This window comes from Leuciscus leuciscus (assembly GCF_965113295.1).
Source record: "Leuciscus leuciscus genome assembly, chromosome: 7".
Classification (NCBI taxonomy): Eukaryota; Metazoa; Chordata; class Actinopteri; order Cypriniformes; family Leuciscidae; genus Leuciscus; species Leuciscus leuciscus.
Genome location: NC_138731.1, coordinates 20,590,412 through 20,605,805, shown reverse-complemented (window position 1 = coordinate 20,605,805; position 15,394 = coordinate 20,590,412).

The following is a 15,394-nucleotide window of genomic DNA, read 5'->3' as shown; positions in this document are numbered from 1 at the left end:
TTATTTTCTTTCATTTCTGGAAAGAAAAATAAATGGCATATATTTTGAGGTAACCTGTGATGGTAATTCAGTTTTACATTTATTTGCCTCCAACAGCTCAAAAGTGCTATTTGATGGAAAAAAAAGTTGTGCAATTGTGTGAATCCCCACATTTAAGCACTGCAATTAATACATTCTTGCTGTCAGTGGCTTACTTTTCATTCAATCGGAAATTTAAATAATTAGATGACGATTTTAAAGGTTTCATTTTTTCAGACTGAAATCTACTCCCTCCAATATCAATATAAATAAAATGAAAATAAATGAAATGGCATAATAAAATGTTTCAAATAACGATTTATTTATTATTATTTTAAGGCACAAAATCAAATTAGTTATCAAATACTAATATTATTAATCAGTAGGCTATAAATATTATACAATTAATACAACTTTTTAAAATGCAACATTGTGTTAAAAAGGAAAGGGAGCACAGACCTCTACACATAACCTCTGCAAACAATAAAATACAATGAGTACCACATTAAGTAGCCTATATCTTTGGGGTTGGGGTAGGACAGCTGTGAAAATGAAACTAATAAATCATTTAAAAGAAGATCAATTAAAAGTTTATATTCAATTGAAAATAATTTGTTACAAATAAAGGTACACAATAATATCAATAACTAAATTAATGTAGTAAATTAGGTGCCTAGTGGTCCCTAAAAATGTTCAACACCCTGTGCAAATAACTAAATAGACACAAAAAAAGCCAGAACCACACTGTACAAATGATATGATCAATAAGTTATGACAATGTTTTTACTTTGCTTTAACTAAAAAAATCTAAAAATTACAAATTAAGTATTTTATGTAATTTAAGTTGAAATGACTTAAACATCCAAGTCGATTGTACTTTTGCAACTTTTTTTTTTCCATGTGAAAACTCATCTGGAGTTTTCAAAAAGCATAATATTGAGCAGGTTTCTGCCCTGATCCCCACCAATTCAGAAACTGTGCTATTTAAAAAATTGGCTTACCCGAGCAACCTGAAGCATATACAACTGAGTGAATGGGCCAGAAACACATCTAAATGAATGAAATGTTTCATAGCACGAAGGACCCAAAGTGGTTATTGCTGAAAATCGCTTTATAAATGTGAGGACTGAATAACTATACAAATACAGATTTATTTTTTACAAATATTTTACTTTAAAATGATTTGATTTTAATACATTTGTATACTGTGAAATTTGAAGAGTGAGTAAAATGGTAACACTTTTTTTTCAAGACAGATCTACAAATAAATGTCCTCTTTCTAAAAAAAGGAGACCACAGATGCCTAACAAGCCTGCCAAAAGTGCAAGCACTCAGCATTCTGGCTGTCCAGAAGGGAGCCAACACTTGTATTCAAGAGACTGTAAAAGAGTCACTGAATAGACAGCTATTCATACACAAATGCAACATGGGCTGCCCCTTTCGTAACTGTCTGACCTCTTGCTCTAGGTCAGATGTAAAAAAATAGCAATGTGCTATGCTTGTGTAGGTTTCAGTGACAGCTTTAAAGCTAATGTGATGTCTAATTTCCAATTCCAGCCTTCCTACTCAGCGAATTTAAGTCTTTGTCCAGACCTACCAAAAGTTAAAATTGCATGCTGGATTCCACTGAATTGTTGCATCTTATTTTAATTTCCATTCAGAACCATCCCATTGTTGCACTCTTGTGTCCTTGTGATTGACCAGAGGGAATTGAAAACTTCCTCAGTAACCAGGGCTGGGCGGTGCAGGTTAACCAGTTCAGGCCTGCGTTGAATCGTTTGATTAATGACAGCTATGTTGCAGAGACATCAAGACAATGGCTGAGGCAAGAGGGGTGTGTTTCTGGATAATTACTGGTAAATCCTACCGTTGTTGAGTTAAAGCATAACAGAAAGTTCAACACACACGTGCACGTACTACACAGAGAGGAAGACTGGGATGGATAATTAGACAAACATCTGTTGCTCCGGAAGAAATGGTGGCAACATCAGGAGCTGGTGGTGCATCGTGGGTGGTTCTTTTCCTGAGATAAAAAAAACACAAAAACATATAATTCTCTGTTACCAATTGAGACATTTCATTAAAAATATGCCATAGTAATTATGAAATTATACATTTCATAAAAAAGTAAATAAATAAATGTGCAATACCAATTATGGCATTACATTTTATAGTAAAAAAAAAAATTCAATGCCAATAATGATATTATTTATTTATTTTAATGAAATGTATAATGTCATAATTGGTATTGCACTCTATATATTTATTTATTTTAATGAAATGTATAAACTGCAATATCAATTATGACATTATAAATAAATGAATAAATAAAAGAGCAATACCAATTATGGCCTTATAGATTTCATAAAAAAAAATGGTAAAATACATAAATAAAAGTGCAGTACAAACATGACATTATACATTTCATTTAAAATAAATGCACAATACCAATTATGGCATTATACATTTCATAAAAAAAAAAGTAAAATACATAAATAAAAGTGCAGTACAAACATGACATTATACATTTCATTTAAAATAAATGCACAATACCAATTATGGCATTATACATTTCATATAAATAAATAAATAAATAAATAGAATGCTTTACCAATCATGACATTGCACTCTAAAAAAAATATAAGATCAGTAAAACATGGAAAACTACACTATATTGCCAAAAGTATTGGGACACCCCTCCAAATCATTGAATTCAAGTGTTCCAATCACTTCCATGGCCACAGTTGTATAAAATCAAGCACCTAGGCATGCAGACTGCTTCTACAAACATTTGTGAAAGAATGGGTCGCTCTCAGGAGCTCAGTGAATTCAAGCGTGGTACCGTGATAGGTTGCCACCTGTGCAATAAGTCCATTCGTGAAATTTCCTCACTACTAAATATTCCACGGTCAACTGCTTCCGCTTCTCTATCTGGCAATCCAATGGACAAGTCTGGGTTTGGCGGTTGCCAGGGGAACGGTACTTGTCTGACTGCATTGTGCCAAGTGTAAAGTTTGGTGGAGGGGGGATTATGGTGTGGGGTTGTTTTTCAGGGGTTGGGCTTGGCCCCTTAGGAACTCTTAATACTTCAGCATACCAATACATTTTGGACAATTTCATGCTCCCAACTTTGTGGAAACAGTTTGGGGATGGCCCCTTCCTGTTCCAACATGACTACGCATCATTGCGTGGTCATGTAAATGGCCCCTATAGTTGAAATGACTTGCACAGCCAATTTGATTATACTTTATATATAAATATTTTATAAATATTATCAATTTAAGGCAGCAACTAAACTTAAGTTCATAAGTTAAAATAGGTGGAATTTTTTTATTTTAATGAAACATCTAATGAAATGTATACAAAGCAAGGTCCATTAAGACATGGATGAGCGAGTTTGGTGTGGAAGAACTTGACTGGCCTGCAAAGAGTCCTGACCTCAACCCGATAGAACACCTTTGGGATGAATTAGAGCGGAGACTGCGAGCCAGGACTTCTTGTCCAACATCAGTGCCTGACCTCAGAAATTCGCTTCTAGAAGAATGGTCAAAAAGTCCCATAAACACACTCCTAAACCTGGTGGAAAGCCTTCCCAGAAGAGTTGAAGCTGTTATAGCTGCAAAAGGTGGGCCGACTCCATATTAAACCCTACGGATTAAGAATGGGATGTCATTAAAGTTCATGTGCATGTAAAGGCAGGCATACCAACTTTTGGCAATTTAGTGTATGTTTTTACATGACTTTAACTCATCTAAATATTTTAAGCAATTTCAAGTTTTTTTTTAAGTTATACGAGATTCAACAAAAAAAACTTTTTTTAAGTCAGTTTAAGGGAACATTTAGAAGACAATGATGTACTAAAAATGGAAACGTTTTTCATTTGTTTTTGTTTTTTGTGTACAGACAACAACATTGTCAAAATGATCCCGTTCACACGGATCCGCAAAAATGACTAAACACAGTATATTATTCATGCCAGGCCAGTAGTTGGCGCTGTGACTTTGTAAAGAAACACTACGCGCCTATAGACCTTATGTAGCCCCGCCCCTTTTCAGCGCTGCGCTCGTTGTCTTTTGACTTCCGGTCTGTATTTTCACACCGATCTTGCGTATTTATGAATGAACGGCTCGTTTAAAAATTTTCCCGGTCTACTTACGTTTGTTAAGACATCTGCTTTAAACATTACAGTCCTCGTGATAACTTTCGATAACTTTATATTAAGTAAATCCACTTCAAAATCTAATTACTCCTGGACAGCAATGCCATAGAAATATATAGAGCGACCGCAAAAACGGAAGTTAAAAGACAATATTCTAAAGATGGCGGCGCCCTCGTTTCTCTGGAGCATAAGGTCTTATAGACTGAACATGTAATACGCCTGTCGCGCATTTGTAGATAACACGGAGACCATAACAGTATCGATTTTACTATGAAACCCTTTTTCAAAAGTTTGCGTTTTCAGCACCCTGAAACATTATTGTCATGTCAATGAACAGCCAAAATGCAAAAGTGTCATGTAAATGGCCCTTATAGTTGAAATGACTTGCACAGCCAATTTGATTATACTTATAAATTTAAGGCAACAACTAAACTTAAGTTTATAAGTTAAAATAGGTGGAATTTTTTTATTTTAATGAAACATCTAATGAAATGTATACATTTCATAAAAAAAAAAAGAATAGTAAATAAATAAACTAAATGCATGCAATGCAATCTCTTTCCAGACATATAAAATATTAAAACAGTTTAATCAGTACATTTCTTTGGGGTCATTTCTGCTCCTGAGCCACAATAATTTATGGGATATCATTCCAGATTCCTGAACCACAATGTAATAACTTCCAAAGTATAGCCGTATTTTTATATGTCAGGGTGAAATTTAATTAGCAAAGCAAAAATCAAACAACATGCACATAAGCCAGGGCTGAATTGCCGTGGCCTTTGTGTACGGGTATGTGTGTGTTTGGTCAGTCTGGGGATATATAACAGGACAGGTATGATGGATAACTACTACATCTAATCAGGCTCTGTGTTTATCTTCCAGGACCATCCTAGTCAGCTCACAGTTTCATCCAGGGTTGTATGTGTGTGTGGCTGTCAGAGGTGAGCAAATTAAATATGACAGTTCAATTAGCCCTGCTCGTCCGAATGGTTGCACCTAATCCTGATGTAGGATAAGCATCCCCACCCACCAATAGACTATATGTTTTTTAATCAGACAGTCCTCACTGTGGCAGGAATGAAGGGACCACATGCAGCCATAATTCAAAACCACCTCACTTTTCTGAATTGTGCACCCTTCCCATAGTTCACACGCTAAGTAATGCTTTCTTAAAAAGAAAAGAATGAGATTTGCATATCTTAAGTAGAAAGCAGAAAAGCAAAAACGCTACAAATAAAAAAAAAACGATAACCTTTAGCTTTTAACCCCAATCGAAAAGTATAGCTACACACCATTAGCCATTTGAATATCCCATGAATAGCCAATATTTGAATAGCCATCGTGAATAACTCTGAAACAAATATCTGTGTACAGCCTGCGATCCCTTTATGTACTGATTATGTCTGTGCTTTTATATCATAAACCTGTCATTCATAAATTACAGCATCGGATTTCCATCAGGAATTCATTAAATATTCTCTTAGATAATGACATGCACACATTAAATCTCTGTGTTTGTCTGGAAGGTTGTCGTTAAAATTTAATATTTGCTTTGCAAATCTATGCCAATTTGCAGAGTGACTGCATAGGCTGCGAGGTGTATTTAAATGTGTGATGATCTATAAGGGGATCAAGTCTAGGGGGCACAGAAAGGGTCCTAAAAAGCATGTTCTCATCCAGAAAGAAATCCCACTTGTGAATAATTTAGTATCTTGAACATTACTGAAACTTGGGTCTTGGGAACACTTTTCAAATTTAATATTTTTCCCTTAACAATAGTGAAATGTATATTTCAGAATGAAATTATAGGTATATTCCGATGAACATGTTGTGTTTCAATGGAAACAAGAACATCTGATCTTTTGTACAAAGAAATTCAAATGATCTCAAATTCGGGTTAATGAATAGTGATGTGAAAATGCAGAATTTTAGACAAAAGAAATGTACATTCTATAAAAATCGAACTCCAAAACTTCCTGCTTATTTACAGGTTTTAATCCGATTTTAATCTAGTTCCGATTTTTTCCATGTCGACTGTCTTAAATAAATCATCAAATAATATAATAACAATATAATACGTTTCATAATAATAAGATTGACATTATCACTACTCAAAACAATTTAGTGGGCAATAAGCTGAATTGTACAAGCCTGTGCCCCCGAAAGAAACTTTCAGTGATCAGTTGTTAAAAGAACCACTTTTTTCGTAGTGTAAAGAACCTTTTAATAATCTGAAGAACCGTTGTTCACTATAAATTCATCCTGTAAAATTCTCTATAAAGAACCTTTTGAGCAATGAAAAGGTTCCATGGATGTTAAAGCTACTCTGTGTAGGATTTACTTAGCCTGACTACGTCAGACTTCGTACTTCCGCTCAATTTCATTTCGCTTCTGTACTCAGTCTGAGACAGCGTCATATAGCTTTCCGTTTTCCTCCGGCCTGAAAACAGCCGGCCAATCAACGAACAGAGGGCGGGCTGAGAGCCGTGACGTAGACGCTGATTGTACCGTGGATGCGTAGATTTACTTCACATAATCTGCAAAAGTCGTTCACAGCCATGTTCACTCCGGTATTTCGCTCGATGGTTTTGTTTTCGCATCATACATGTGTTTACAGTGGAAGTTAGATGCGGCTGAGCATGCGCATAACACACGCCATAACCAAACGTTATGTGATTGGCTTACGGGTAACCAATGATTTTAAACTTCAGACAAGCGCCCCCCCCCGCGAGAAAGAAAACACTTTTCAATTATGCCATGCCAGACTCTGTCTACGAAGCAAAGCGAAGTAGCAGAGTTTGGTATTACCAGGCTAGGATTTACTCCCATCTAGCAGTGAAATTGTATATGACTACCAACTGAATATTACTTTCTAGCTCCTCCCATTCCGAAGGCGTTTTAACTCCTCCGTATTGGGTGGCCGTATTATTTCAAATCTCCCTCTGGCATTCGTCACGGTGCCACTGCGTGTAAAAACGCGAAAGGTGAAGCTTGTATGTCCCTCTTTGTCTAATGTATTTTCAAGATGGATGCGCAACATGGCTTCCACCATTCGAGCGACTCGCTCGTATGTATTCTATACACACTTACGAGAATACTTAATTAGTTGGTTGAAGTGATTACACATTAATGAGAACTTATCATTTTTAAATAACGTGTTTTTTGCTAAAAATCTACTTAAAATATTACACAGTAATTGCTTTAAAGGTTCTTCATAGAACCATAGATGAACCAAAGAAACGCCTCATTCGCAAAAGTTTGATGCGATATTACAATTTTGCACATAAGTTAAATTCGCTACTTTGGATGGAAACATGAAGAAGGTTTATATAGACCTTATGCACCAGTGAAACAAGCGCGCAGCCATATCGAGATTTGTCTTTGAACTTCCGTTTTTGTGGTAGTTCTGTATATATGGCAACGTTGTCGAAGAGTAATTAGCTGGTGAAGTGGATTTCCTTACTGTAGAGTTAATGAAAGTTATCATTAGCAACTGTAATGTCTGAAGTGGATGTAATAACTAATGTCAGTAGAGCAGGAAGGTTTTAAAACGAGCGATTCATTCATAAATCGGTAAGATATTACCTATTATAAGGTCTATACCGAGTTTTGACAATGTGCAGTCATCGTTTGCTTTAGGTGTAACAGACACACTTGTGGCACATTTTACATTTTGGTAACTTGGTGGCTACGTATGAATTTGTACAATGTCATTTTTTATGTTTCCATATGATCTGCTTACTCCTCTCTGAAGGTTAGGTTTAAGGGTAGACCTTCATGCTTAGATTTTTTACATCAAGTAGAATGAATTCATACGAAATCACCACCAAAACAGTTACGTTTTATGCATGAGATGGGGTTTGTGTTTCTGCATCTGTGTAAAGTGGCATGTTGCCAGCTCTACATATGGCTTCAGCCCATTTAGGAAATGGTCTTGGACCAGCAGTCCGGACCAGGGAGGCCTAAAAGAGGAATTAGCAATCCGTTAACTGGCCGTTCTGTCAGAGGTTCTGACAAGCTGAAAGGGAGGAGCTGTCAAAAGCTAATTTATCTCCCATGGAGCCCAACATGAAATTTCATTCGCTAATTAGAAACCCCCCACCCTTTCTGTTCTAGCACTTCGTCACCTCTCCTCGATCCTTCCGCCTCTCCGTCATCGTCCCGAGGGCACAACATCACAGTGACAATGCGGCATTATGGAAATAAATTGTTCCATTATGCCGCATTGTGTAGTGGAATTGGACTCGCTGCACTGCTTTAGTGATGGAGGAGGGTTCTACTTTGATTAAGACGGATGATTTATTGAGGAACGGTCGCAACATGTTTGGAGTCAAATCTAGGAAGGTCATACATTGCATACATGCATTCTAAAATAAGACCATTATGCTAAAGCACACTATTCCAACCATTTTCATTTTGTCATACACTCTTAGATCAGCCTTAATAAGATTAAAAAAATACATTTATGCAGAATCTATTTTAAAAGCACAAGCTATTTTAGTGCATGTATTGCAAGTTAAAGGGATAGTTCACCCAAAAAAGAAAATTCTGTCATCATTTACTCGCCCTCAAGTTGTTCCAAACCTGTATGAACTTCTTTCTTCTGCTGAACACAAGAGGATTGAAGTATGTCGGTAACCAAACAGTTGATGGACCCCATTGACTTTCATTGTATTTTTCCCCATACTCATATTCTTCAAAATATCTTTCTTTAGTTTTGTGTTCAGCAGAAGAAGAAAAATTCATAAAGGTTTGGAAAAACTTGAGGGTGAGTAAATGATGACAGAATTTTCATTTTTGAGTCTCTTTAACTGGGAAAACTACAGATTTCCACACCTGTTTTTCTCCAAATAAGATTTCCTATTAGACATTGGCATTATTACATGCACAATCCTTGTGAGCAACTAATATATCTTTGTGTTTTTTTCATAAGTTCCTGATAAATAAGAAGATTTCTTTGTGCAATGTGTGACTATAGCTGAATTCGTTTTCCTGTGAATTGTCCACTTGGCGTCAAGAAAAGCTAATGTCACCTCCGAAAACAAGCTAGAGTGTTTAACAGCTCATCATGTTAATAAAAGCAGGGGACACTGCGATCACAAAGGGTGTACAGCCACTTAAACAAATGCAGCCGGCGATGTCCTTTTCAAGCAGAGTCAACAGATGTCACTTAGTTGCTTTCTACTGAATAGGACTTGAGGTCAATCAGGCAGATAAAAGATTACTGTTTGGGAATCTCTCAATTATCGTCTCACTGACTGACCCCACAGAGACAAGAGGGAGGAGGAGATGGGAGGTGGGGGGGGGGGGGGGGGGGGGGGGGGGGGGATGCAGACAAAATGAGCCCCAGCTCAGCCAAAAGCTTGTATTCAGTGAAAGAAGCCATTTATCAGGCTACTTAACCCTTAAATGCGGTGGTGTGGTTGAAGGGTTGGACACTCGCTGCAATTGGACTAATTAAAACACTGCAGCACTGCTAAATGGTACATCTGGTCATGCATTAGTTAAATGTCCTGCTGTCCCTATACTGTGATTAATATGTCCTTTGCAAGCACTGATGAATGCCTAGTTTAATGTCTTTTACTAATACAAAAACAGTTTGCATAAAGAATGTACAATGCAAAAAAACTATTTAATTGGAAGTTGCATGCAACTGAAATAGCCAGACATGGATTTAAATTTAAGCATTAGACAGATGCTCCAAAGCGACTTGCATTACATTCAAGTACACATTTTATTGGTGTGAGAATCAAACCGTGTGACCTTGGCATTGTTAGCCATACTAGTTGTGCAACAGGAAAATAATTTGGCATTAATTCAATCTAATAATGCAATATAATATAATATAATATAGTAGTATAGTACAGTACAGTATATTAGAGTATATATAATAGTTTATAAAAGCACAGCATCAACTGTTTTTTTCTTTCTTCCTTACAGACAAAGAAAACTTGAATGGGGGATTAATTTCTATTCATTCACTCAAGTTTATTCAGCAGCAGTTAGATCATCTAAAATGGTCTCTTGAATAAAGAATAAAATTACAATGAATGCTCTATTAAATCATGGCCTCACCCACAAATTTAATCTTGCGTACCTGTGTCTCCGAGTTTGTTTGTTTATGCTGTTTGCATTGGTAAAGAGCCATACTGCAGTGTGACTCTTCAATGGGAACAGAAGTCCTCAATTAATAACCATCAAAGGACAGATTGTCATTTGTCTTTGGAAATGGTTGACATTTTAACACCTGGTATTGTTTACAGGTCAATGAAAACAAATCACAGAGAACTTTAAGTGCGTATGAGGTATTAAAGGCTCTCAGCATAGCTAACGTTATAGAATATATAATCTGTCTTTTATTATATGAAGTGTCAATAATAGAGACCAGGAGATTAAGTTCAGAATTGGACTAAAATGCACTTTGATTCAGGCTTCAGGTGCTTTTCAAATTTTCTTTTCCTGTTCTGCATATCTAGAAATGTCTATTTCTGTTTCTTTGACTAAACTTACCCTTACGAAAAATAAGTTTATTCATGTGTCGAAGGGTGGTATGCTTCTTTTTAACTAAAAATAAGTATACTTTCAGTCTATTTTTTATGTATTCTCAGAAATAAACTTAAAATAGCACTTAAGTATACTTGACTTATACTGACAGAAAGGTCTAAGTATATTTGGACTATAGTAACTTTTGATCGGGATACTTAAAAGTAGGCTATGATGAAGTATTCTAAGTATACTTGGCTTGTAGTCGTGTTTACTCTTTTGATTGAGTAGCCTATTAAATACTCTTTCACATAGTTTTACATAATGTTTTATAAATATACATTGTTTGAAAATATTGCTTTATAAATAAAACAGATTTATTATTAATATCTACTTTACTCTTTCCCGCCATTGACAGAATTTTCCAGCAATCCATGTTTTTTACTGTTATACGGTAGGGGGCGCTGTTACACATCTTCTGAAAGAATTTCCGGATTCAAACACAGATGAAGAAGAAGCAGAAACAAACAAGTGAAAAAAGATTGCTTACGCAAATGTAATGTTTTATGAAACTTACCCACATTCAAGTGTTGATAAAAAGGATGCATGAAGCTAGAATAAAATGTTCTTAAAATAGAAAGAGTTAAAGTACAGTTAATAGTATATTTCAAGTATAAAAAATGAATACCTAAATAGGAACATCCTTAAAGTGCAAACATAATATACAAATAGAAACTATAATTATGATGTTATATTCACTTATAAAGTTTATTCACAGTATAAAACTATTAACTAGAGTACACTTCAAAGTCTACTTTCATAAAATAAAAAAGTATTACAAGTATTAAAATAGTAAACCACTAGTATACTTATAAGTTCACTTGTAGTACAGATGCAGTACAAATGAGAAACGTAGTTGTGAACTAAATTTGACTACTGTTATACTTATAGTACACTTAAACATATCATTTTATATACTAAAAAGTGAGCCAATTTAGTCCCAAGCAGTATTTAAATAGTACACTACAAGTTTACTACTAGTACATTGATATTAGTATACTTGCTACATAAAGTATTAGTATACTTACTAAATAAAGTATACTTACTACATAAAATATATTTGAACTTCATAAAATGAACTTGAAGTATACTTCTTTTTCATAAGGGTTATCATGGGCTACTCTGAAAATGTCCTTTTAAATCCTTGAAATGAGCAAATTAATTCTCAGTGGTTCCAGCTTGGCCAAACTCAGCTTTTATTTGTAACCTTGAGTGTGAGAACTAACAATAGATTAAGTGTAGAAACATTTGCAAAACATTTGGTGTATTTAGATGCATGCTCACACGCTTACATATCAATATTACAAATTTTCTGATAAAATATGCAACAGTCTAGCAATGTCCTGGTGTTTCAACACTGCCCATCCATTTAATCAACATGAAGGCTTGTCTATGTCACTGTTTCAGGAAAATGAATCAGGTTTACGGTAAAAGGACTCTGGAGGTGTGTGTGTGTGTGTGTGTGTGTGTGTGTGTGTGTGTGTGTGTGTGTGTGTGTGTGTGTGTGTGTGTGTGTGTGTGTGTGTGTGTGTGTGTGTGTGTGTGTGTGTGTGTGTGTGTGTGTGTGTGTGTGTGTGTGTGTGTGTGTGTGTGACAGTGAGTGAGAGAGAGAATGTGTGCCAGGGAAAGAATCCCACTGAATTATTTCAAAAACTCACACAGAAGGAGCGTGTGTGTGTGTGTGTGTGTGTGTGTGTGTGTGTGTGTGTGTGTGTGTGTGTGTGTGTGTGTGTGTGTGTGTGTGTGTGTGTGTGTGTGTGTGTGTGTGTGTGTGCGCGTGTGTGCGTTTTTGCCCAACCCCTCTTAGTCTATTGACATGATAATGGGTACAAATCGATGAAGACTTTTCACTCTCGCTCTGACAACAGTGTGGAAGAATACACAAATGTTACACCACCACCCACTAGCAGGAATAAATCACGATCCTACGCCTCCTCCTGGGCCTGCCATTGTAGAGGCTCCTTTAATCAACTAATTCCCAGCGACACCCCTAACTCGTGCTGCGTCTTCTGTTTTGTCTCATCTCTCTCACAGCCACACAATCCCATCAGTCTTAATCTGTTTTAACAAGGCCCTAATCCACCAATTAGACCCTATCAAACCTCACGTTAAGACATGGATGATAAATTACCAGCGTGCTTTAACTGTCACAGGATTAAACCCCGTTACAAATTCTGTAAATCCATTCGTAATAAACCATGATTAGAACTTTTAGAGACCGTATAAACGGTCAAAACCATAAGCCTAAAATCACACACACCTAAACTCACACCAAGAACAGATGTCTTGGGCCTAACAACCCAGATTGAGATTATACGTCATGTAGCCAATAAGACAAAACTACCATTTTGTAATGTTTTAAGAACATTTTCCCTGGCTAAATGAACATTAATTTTCTTGTTACGCAAACATCCTGTCAGAAATTATGCTAAGTGAGCTATAGTGCTAAAATACGGTTTCATAACAATAAAATAAGAAAGTAAAATGATTAAATAACAGAGGCCATAAAGCTGATAATTCATTAACTCATGAATGTAAATTTAAATTAAGAATGGTCAAACTGCTCATACCAACATTTAAAGAATGTTTCTCTAACAATGTATTAATAGCATTTTCATGCTAATGTTTTGAGGACATTTTATCTTTAAAATTAACATTAGCATTACTGCAAGAACATTTCGTTTGTAGTTTTGAGAGAACCTCTACAGAATGTTTTAGTCAAAGTTCTGAGAAGTTTTGCTGAGAAGACTGGACGTTTTTTGTAAGTAGCTACTTGTAATGATTAACAGATCCAAAAAGAGTTTGGCTCTCTATCCTTTGAAAACTTACATAACTAAAAACAACACGATGACAGCTGGCATGTTATAGCTTTGACTATTTAAGATGGTTAATGAAAAATCAGGTCAAAACTGAATCAAACCATCTGAATTCCACATTAAAGGCCCGTTCACATCAAGGACAACAACTATAATGATAAATATTAAGCTCTAAAAAATTATTCTAAATGTAGAAGAATAGCAGAGTTTACACCACAACTATAACGATAACGGCACAGAGAAACAATATTGTTGGAATCACTTTCAGAACTTTTTTTTTTTCCAGCTGATGAACTATAAAAACATCGACAGCCAATCAAAATCTATCCTGCTTAAAAGAGCTCAAGCACTTAAAGACAAAACTACAGTGTACGCAGTTAAAATAAACAGAACGGTATCGTCCGATGGTGTGGACACTAATATAGATATCATTATAGTTATCGTTCTTGGTGTGAACGGGACTTAACAGTGTCTTTTTAGGCTGTTTTTAGATTAAGATCACTGCCCACATACCAGTCCAATGAAATGCTATTACAATTTCCCAATATCAACTCTCAAATAGATGATGATATGTGCAAACCATACCTTAGTAAATATGCTATGTTGGCAATTTCATATTCTAATTGCATAAGTGAATGAGGAGCAAGCTGAGTGTGTAAATGAATTAAATCAATAATTATCTGCATTGATCCATGTCCGTATTGATTATCCCAAAACGCTTTGCGTTTTCCAATCTGCTCAGCGAGATTCAGAGTCTACAGAAGGGCTCCGAGCTCAAAGCGTTTATATGGAGATGAAATGCTCACCTTCAGGAGTGAAGTGACTGGAAAACAGTCACAAATAAATGGAATCAATGTAATCAGCTAACAGCTGAACGCCATTGCCAGTTTCACACCATTTGTGTTTTAGTTGCTCCCAGGGGCTCCATCTAAACCCAGCACGGGAAATATTCTTAATTAGATTACATAAGAAATATAATTTCTTAATCACAAAGCATGCTTCGTCGAATTGTAAATAAGAGACATTTATCCTACTCTAAATTCTCCATCAAAAACAGCCTTTCATATTCTCTTATGCCACCAAAAACAGAAAGTGGAAGGGTAATGCACGGAAGACAATCAAATACACTGTAAGCATGAGGCCCAGGGTTGTTGACGAGGACGTAACTGTGGCTAACCTTAATCAAAGTGTAATTCATTCCTATGTGTGTGTGTGAGCTACAGAGTTAAGGTCACTCTAGTGATTAATTTAGACATGGAAAGAGGTACGACGTCACTTTGAGCTTGCTGACCTTGATGGTTGTAAATCTATTGGCCAACATATTTCTTTGTGATGTTCTGAGACCTGTTGGCCACTGCTTAGTGGATCCTTTGCCTAATTTCATCAGCTGCATATTACAGTACTAGGCCATGCAGCTGATTCACATGCTATCAGAATGTGAACCTGGAAACGAGATTGTGTGTTCGCAAATAATAGGATATTTACTATACAAATAAAAGTGAAATGCCATAAATCTTTTTTTTTTAACAAGTCGACATGAATTTTTCAATCACTAATTCTGGTTTCCACTTTTTAACTTTACATTATTTAGCATTTGTTTTAGCTTTGTCCCACTAGACTATATCCTAATTTCTGTGTATTGGAATTTGTAGTATGCCGTGCATATTGTTTAATGTATTCATCATCAACCTAAGATCCATATAATTATGGTTTAAATGTTTTTAATACACATTTTTTTGACATAATAAATGTGGGGCTGGTGGCAGTCATGCACTTTCAGTTTAGACTTTTATTCAATTAATTCAAATAAATAAACTCCAACTAAAGCTATATCATCTGACAATGAAACTATTCT